Genomic DNA, 8,637 nt, shown 5'->3' with positions numbered 1-8,637 from the left:
GTTTTTGTGTGAGGGGGGCTCTCTCCCCCTCAGCATGTAATTACACTCACAGACAGCAGAGGGAGCTGTTGTCACACTTAGCCAGGCGTTTACGGAACTCACACAGTTCTCTGTGTTTCCACACACACCTGGAATACACGCGTAGTGGGGTCCTGTGAAAACACATGTAGTGCGTTTCTTAATGCAATTATCCATTTGCTTCCTGTGCTGGATATCTTCTGGAAGTTTCTATGTATGCCACAAAAACACAAATGTTTAAATAAATGTCATCTGCTTCCCTTTCACTATGATGCATTGCTGCATTAATGGAAATAAAGTACAGTGTGTGATACAGTGAGAACATGCTGTAAGATATGATGTTGTTTCCATACTACTGTTTGTTGTAATATTATATTTCTGCTGTAGACAGGGCTGTGGTCAAGTGACATTGGAGGGGGGGTGTATTTGAAAAATCACAAACAGTGCCATCATTCAGTGCTGTGGTGTAAAAAAAACCCCTCCTATTTGGAGCAGAAGTATGGAAGCAGTGGGTTTCTTTGGGAAAAGAAGAACATATGAGATGAGCACTGCTATGCCTGAGTCCATTTCCGGCAAGGCTACTGGCACTAAATGACATCATACACACACTCCCAGTGTAAGCACCTCTTAATAAAAAAAAACCCCACTGACATCAAAAGTACATCATATGGGCCTTTGCCAGAGCAATTGGTTTAAACATGGTTCTTTTCGTGATATAGACAGACAATATGCTCTCTAGGGAGATGCCGGTCAAAATTCACCCCAATTTTTATGGTCACAAACAATAGTTGCTACTGTGATGAAATGCAAAATACTCAGGCCAGGTGAATACAACTACCGCATAACAAGACATAGACTCCCTTTAACTGACATGAGATCCACCTTAATTCACTGAATACTGCTGAACTGGGAAACGTGCCCCAACTCAAGAAATGGTGCTAATCCAAAAAACACAACCAAATACATTTACAAAAATAAAAACAAATGCAACAGCGAGAACCTGCTGCAAGAAAAGAAACATGCTGCAAAACGCCAAAGCAAAAGCTAAAAAGAAATGCGCTGCAAGTTCAGAAATTATGCAAATTCAAAAACACTTACAAAAATGAAAACAAATGCAACAGAGCAAGCAACTGAGGAGATAGTACTAGTAGCACAGGACACAAGAGTAAAGCACGCATGATGGCAGCAGCGACCTCACATAAACTACCATCCTTTCTCCTTTCTAACTCTTGTTATTGTGCGTATCTTGTTCTCTCTGGGGTGATCTTGTCCAGGGGCCAAACACCAACGGTGTATAGAACCCCAATTGTTTTTGCTGGGCTTCTTCTTCTTCTTCTTCTTCTTCCTCCTCCTCTCATTACATTTTCCTCCCATTTTTCATGCTCAAAAACTCATAAAATTTGGCCAGCATGTCTGGTACGGCTGCCAATCTATTATGCATGACACCCGTGCCACCTTTAAATTTAGCCTCAATAAAATTTCATGCTACCACCACCCCAGGTGGTGCTACAGCACTACTGCAATTGCAAATTTCAAACAATTTTATTTTTACATCCAATATTTCATACCAACATTGCGATGGATGGTTGTTGGATTAGGCTTACAGTCCATGACAAAGTAACCCCCTATGTGCTATAGCTCACCCTTGGTACTTGGCCCCTGACATCACTGCTTGCAGCTATATTTTATCTTGTGCTCTCTGTGGTGAATTGTAGACAATAATGTTCACCAACATGTGGTTAGAATTAGGCCACAGCCAGACTTTAGCTTTAGTAGTATCATGTTTCAGTATAGCATTACTCCATTGTAACCCCATTCCACCTTGAGCGTCACATTTTCACATATGTATGTACATCTCTGATTTTTTTCTGCTTTCATTGATAAGTTGAAAAATCAAAAAGGATAAATTTAAAGTTTAAATTGTTCACCACTGACGTTTACAAACAAGTGCTCTAAGTCAAATAGTTTTTCTCTCTGGCTCTTATTCTCACTCGAAAATATGTGGTGGTTTTCTCATACTACAGAGCAGGGATTACAATGGGGGATTTTCCATCCTGCTTGAGTTGCACCAGCATGGGTATTATGTGAATCAGGACCAGTGGGCCTTCAGAACCTAAAAGATAATGTGGGCCACACCAGTGCATTCTGGGTGGCAGTGAACTATAATGGATTGGGAACTGGGCTTGTAACCTAAACGTTGCAGGTTTGATTCCCAGGTAGAACACTGCCGTTATACTGAGCAAGTTAATTAGCCTGGATTGCTTCAATATGCATGCAGCTGTATAAATGGATCCAATGTTAAACAGCCAAAGCTGTGGAAGTTGCTCTAGACAAGAGCATCTGCTAAATGCCAGGCATGAAATGTCAGATTATCGCAGAATCAAAGTGCAGCCTTGCTTTCTCCAGCAGAGTTCGGTGTTCTGTGTTCGACAGCAGTGATCTCAGTTGCTGCCTAATGCAGCGTCCATTGCAAAACGGAGGGATTTTTCTGGAAGGAAGCACTCTGCACCACAAAGTGAACTCTGTGCTATCTTTACAAGATAGCACATTTCTCCATGGTAACAGTGTAGGCCCACGGATTTGTGTGTCTCTCATAGACAACACTCGCCCACAGCAGGAGCCATTCAACTTGTCGGCAAGGACAAGCTCAGAGAACATTTTCCTTCGCAAATAGATCCGTGGCTGTCGCTGCTGCGCAAAAAGCAAGGTCTGCCAATAAATTCTCAATTCTGACAAATAATGAGAACAGGAATGAGCAACTTAAGCCCAGGACAAATAGAAGACCAATATTACAGATTGAATGAAACCAGTAAACAGTAGATTTTTTTAAACAAGAATTTAACCTTCAGAAGGCTCTCCCAGTGGACAGTGTACAACTAGACATACTTCACAATTTAGCCGTGACTGGCCAGTTGCTTTTCTGTAATCAAGAACAACAACGAAAGCTCAAACTATCTGAAGAACTCCGCTCGGTGCAGTGGTACACCTACTGTCCTCCACACTGAGAACTAAAAAGGATGAGTCACAACTGCACATTTGTGCTTTCTGTGCAAAAGACCCGTAGATTGAATAAAACTTGACGTAATCCCACAGATTAATCCACAATGTACAATGAATGCACAAGGTACTTTTTAAAAATTTTGAGACACAACATTTCAAAATATAAAATACAGTTTGATCCAGAAGGGCGTCTCTATCCTTGTCTTAATTAGTGAGTAACTGAGCAACCTGTGAAGGCTATTAACAAAGACACAAAATACACCAAGCTACCATGAAAATACAGTCAAAGACAGTCTAATACCTTTCTAAAAATAGGGCAACAGTGATCCATCGTATCAGAGCTGGCCAACAAGCTTTGTCGAAACGCTTCTTCAGATTTTCCTCACCAAATCATGAACACAGATGGTGCTGAACCAAAGTTGTAATCATGAGGATTAAAACAGGGACCAAAATATACATGAAGCTTAGTAGCATTTTTTGAAGCTTTTCACACACACAATCCATCAGATCTCAAACACGGAATCTTCATATCCTAAGACACCATTTTGAGGCAAGGCAAGTTTATGTGTATAGCACCTTTCATATACAAAGGCAATTCAAAATGCTTCACAAAGATACAGAATAAGACACAGAATAAGAATAAAATAGAGTAAGATAAAACAAAAAAAAAAGTTTCTCATTAAAAAAATAAATAACCAAAAAGAAATAGAAATAAATGTGCAGAAACACAAATGACTGGACTCCCAGGACACGGTGTATATTAATAGCATGACAATGGTAATGACATTTTACAGATGAAATGGACATTGAAATAGCTGATAGGCCACTCAGACAAATATAGTGTATAGTGTATACTGAGTGTTTTTCTGAGGGGGTTTATGTGTGAGAGCATTTGCTGGTACAAACACCAACATAAAGGTCCTTAATATGGTGTTGGGCCATCTTGTGCGGCCAGCCTGGTCTGTATGAGCACTGGCTTAAGCCTCAATTATACTTCATTCCAGGACATTTTTTGGCAAGTGTCGTTTGAAAGCAAAAGGTGTAGTTTAAACTGAAAAATGAATTGAATTGAAATATGTGTTGCATGTAACTTTCTGTCAATGCCCCACACCTCTAGAATTTGTTATGTCATGCCATCATACTTGGTCACGCAGTGTGATTGGACAGTATACAGATGTAAACAAGATGGTCAGATGGTGACAGGTTTGGCGTCTCGTTACCATAGAGACAACAAAACCCACCCCGCAGACCTTTGCCAACGTATAAATGAAAAAGTTTTGCAACATGAAGGTTGTACAATATCTCCACCTGGGATTCTGTAAGAGGAATACAATAGCACTCCTTCACTATTAAGTAAATCATCTCACACTTAACTTGATGGAGGTGGAGAATACCATTACCAGGTTTCCAGAGTATAAACGCCAAATTAGGTTCACATTGGTGACAGAGACGGCCGTGTGTCATGTTCCATAAACCATGGGCAATTATTTTTGGGCAGGGACATTGCCATTTTAAAAGACACCCCTCTCTGCAGGAAAGAAATGCTTCAACGTGGGATGAAGATGATCACCTGATACAAATACACGACAACTGACATTGACCTGAGCTTTTTAGGGAAAGAACGCACCCAGTTCAAACCAGGAAATGCACACTATACGATTTCAGAACCACCGGACCTCTTCACTGTGGTCTGCTTGCAGGCACACCATTGATTATCTTAATTTTTGTGAGCTAGAGTGTTCATTTTTATCTATGTGTCCAAGTGCTTAACTGTTGAATTTTTTGAAATTAGTAGCTGAATAATAAATGGAATTATAGCCGCAAAGCAGCGTTTCTGGAGTCCAAGCTCCTAGTGCAACATGATGCAGCACAAGGCTAAAGACCAAGTCTGGAAATAAACAGAACAAGAATGAAAGCTGTGACTTATCATCGTATGCTAATTTTTATATACTGAAAAATCATTGGCTGTCGTTATATATATATTCCATAATTGATTTCCTTTGCAATTGAGGTAGGCAGTTAAACAAAGTGTTCATGTTCCAAATTGCTTTGATCAGACTTATGCTTCATGAGAAGAAGATTTTTAAGTATTATTTTTCAGGAGGAACGACAGCCCGACAATGGTAGGTATCCAATCACTTTTATAGTGGCCAAGTTTTGTCTTATTCTTTAATGTGGCCTTCAATTCGGAACATGTTTCAAGGCTGAAGACCATGTCTGGAACTAACTTCAGTGGTTTTAGTGTTCAAAATGTTTTTCAAATTTTTAAAAAATCTAATGTGGAGGAAATTTATGTGAATTGGGTGCGTTCAACTCAACAGGACCTAAGGATCATCATAACTCTACGCCAAACAGTTCAAAAGTTATGGGCAAAAATCTAATGTCAAATTTGGCCTGTTGGTGGCGCTAGAGTGGTGGAGGAACTGACCCCAATGTGCCAAAATTCCACCAAGTGCTTTTATGGGGCTCCGTAGACATGACAGAAATAATACTAATGAACATTCTAACAATTACAATAAGTGACCATTGGTGCTCGGCCCCTAACAAAAAACAGAACAAGTACAATTGGTGTTCCAGCAGCACAAGTGCTTGGACTCCTAATTACAGGTGCAACTTAGCCACTAGTTGAAAAGCTATGTTTTATACCACACAATATAAACATGATTATACAATCAGTGTTGGTTGGTTGGAAATCAGGAAACTGTGGCAACCACCTCAGGAGGCTGATATGATTCCTGAGCCAAATGTGTCACCACCAAATAAGCTACAGTTTAAAAATGTGTTTTCAGAATAACATGCCCCTCATCCTGGTCCTCTGTCCAGCTGTGCTGTGGTACTGTGTCTTGTAGTCATCTGTTGTCATCGTGTCTTACTTTTTCATCCACAGCTGTTTCTCTCAGCCTTGCTGTCGTGATTATGTAGGACACTGCTTAAAAAGAGCAGCTGAAACATTGCCTAGTTGAATGGCCTATTCTTTTAACCCATTTGCGCAAGCCCCCAGTGTCCTGAGATTGCCCAGCTCAGACATTCAGTGCTCCTGCAACCAAACTATGAGTGGAAAAAACAAACTCTAATTTTATTAATGGACAATACAAGACAACTATGACTAATACAGAGTTTCAAGTGCCACTCTTGTCATGTATGTTCTCCATTAAACAAACAACCCATGCCCAGTCTCATCTGCAAGTGAACCCCCCAAGCATGACACAGTGGACAATACCGTCTATTTTCACAGCAGTATCCTGTGTGTGACACCATGTTGATGTGGTGACCTACACCCCAGAAACAGACTGAGGAACTCCAAAGGATGCAATGGCAACAGCAGGTCCAATCAGCGACAATACATTAGGCAGTGCGTGCACCCAGGGAGAGCACCTCCGGGGCAGTCCAATACAACTCCGACGAGACCTCCTGATATATTAATCTCCTATTGGCTACAATCAGAAACCCCACACGTTGGTCACACCCATAGAATGTATCCACCAATTACTTCTCACCACATTGGCAATCAACTATCTGTTCACTAATGACCTTGTCTGGCCTTGAAGTGCTGTACCTGTCTAAGCAATTGGTCATAGGAAAGTAATGAAAGAATAATAGCAAGGGGATGGGCTCCCCTGAACATCTGACTATGGGGTGAGGTCAATATAAGACTACCATAGGAGGCTACCATAGGAAATGAATATAAGGCTACCATAGGAAATGAATACACAGGGGAATAAATAGGATTACTAGGAATAAATAGGACCTGTTTGCCACTCAGAATATGACCTGTTTGCCACTCAGAACCTCCAAAAACATTCCAGTGCTCTCAGCTTCCATTGAGTCTACTCCCCTTTCCTCTCTTGGGAATACTAGGCTCATCGCAGTAAGAGGGTCTCCCACTACCCCTGGAAGGCCTAAACCATCCAGCGGAAGAGAGTTCTATAAGCAGGGTACACAGCAGGTGTGGGACCTCAGTCCTGCTGATCTGAGCCGGTACCTGGGCACGCCAGGAGGCCCTCACCTTCCGACTGCAAGGATCTAACTGCCATTTGCAAACAACCGCGTTATATGTTATGACTGCTACTCAAGAATCATTGCAAATGCACTGAGACAAACAAACAGGACAATGGCACAGGGACCAACTCTTATAGTTCTACCCAACTTAATAAAACGGCTTCCCTGTTGTGGGACTAACTGTGCAAAACCACGTGTCTAGTGTCTAATGTGGACGGGTGATGTAACAGTCATACTGTTCTGTCTGCTTTATTCAGATTTGTAGTGAAGCAGATTCTCATCACCATCCACTTTATTTCCGTCTGAAAATGTCTCAAGCCTGCATCCACCACGACAGACGCAGATTATGTAAGGGCCTTCTGGATTAAATGTTGCTGGAGATGCCAACTGATTCCAAAACGGTAAGAGCTTGTTGAATAAGAGCGACCCTCCAAAAACAGATGGCTATGGCTTTTCAGCTTGTTCTGAGAGGTGCTTCAGACTAAATTGTAAAATACTCAGTCACCTGGCCTTTGTAATTTTGATACAATTATTATAAGCTTTGTCGTCACTTCATTCTTACTCGTCTAACATAAGCTTCAAAAAAACAACCGTGAATCTGCAATAGCTGCGACCGCACATGCGCACGCATCCATGCACACCCACACACAAACACGTGACCTCTTCTTTGGCTCATGACAAAATCTTGTGCAAATCTGTGAATCCATTCTGACCACGCCCATCGCCACACCCCCTTCTCGGCCTGAAAGTTACTCAGCTCTACCTTCGGTCATGACCAACCTCTATGCCAAATTTCAGCCTCCTGGGGCGAGAACTATGGCCGCTACGGGGTGGGACACTTCTGTAGACCAACAGACCAACCGACCAACCGACCAACCAACCGACCGACTGACAGAAAGAGCTATGGAGCTGCGGTCGCAGCTAAAAATTCTTATCAGTTACATGAGGGACATTGTGCCTAATATGTCTGAAAGCATTGATTTAAAATGACTGTTCATGATCATGTTACTTTTGCCAAGGCTTTTCAAATAATGAAGTGTAAGATGAAAAAAAAAATCATATCTCATTCAAATGACAAGAGAAATACCTGGAGCTCACTTTACTACATATAATACAATGAATTGTGAGGAAAAAAAGGTCTTCTTTATAGCTGGAAAATTCACAAATGAATGTAACATTTTATACAACACTGGGAAGACATTAAAAGTCCAGAACATCTTCTTATAAATCCTGCTTCCTCCAATTTTGTCGCAACTTTTTTGAATAGTTCGCCATTCCGCGTTTTTATACCATCCATCTATTTTAGGATGTTTAACTCCTTTAGTTGCGATAACATGAAGTTGGTCTCCTTGTCCATCCAGAAATGTGTTTTTTTCGCCATGATACTAGGGAGGGCAGAACGGAGCTTTAGAATGTCGCCAGCAGTGTATGCGCGTGAGCTCGACAATGCATTTCTCACAGAAAAGGTCATTTGTCGCCTTTTTTAGTTCATTACAGTGGTGATAGAAGTGACAATAATTAAGTGGTACTGTGCTGTTAGTCTTTATTGACCGCTGTACAAGGTTAATGTGAAGTAGCTAGCACAATCAGACAGCACTAACCCATAAAAATGAACTTGGA

The sequence above is a fragment of the Anguilla anguilla genome, chromosome 17, assembly GCF_013347855.1.
Source record: "Anguilla anguilla isolate fAngAng1 chromosome 17, fAngAng1.pri, whole genome shotgun sequence".
Taxonomy (NCBI): Eukaryota; Metazoa; Chordata; class Actinopteri; order Anguilliformes; family Anguillidae; genus Anguilla; species Anguilla anguilla.
Note: the sequence above shows the minus strand (reverse complement) of the source record.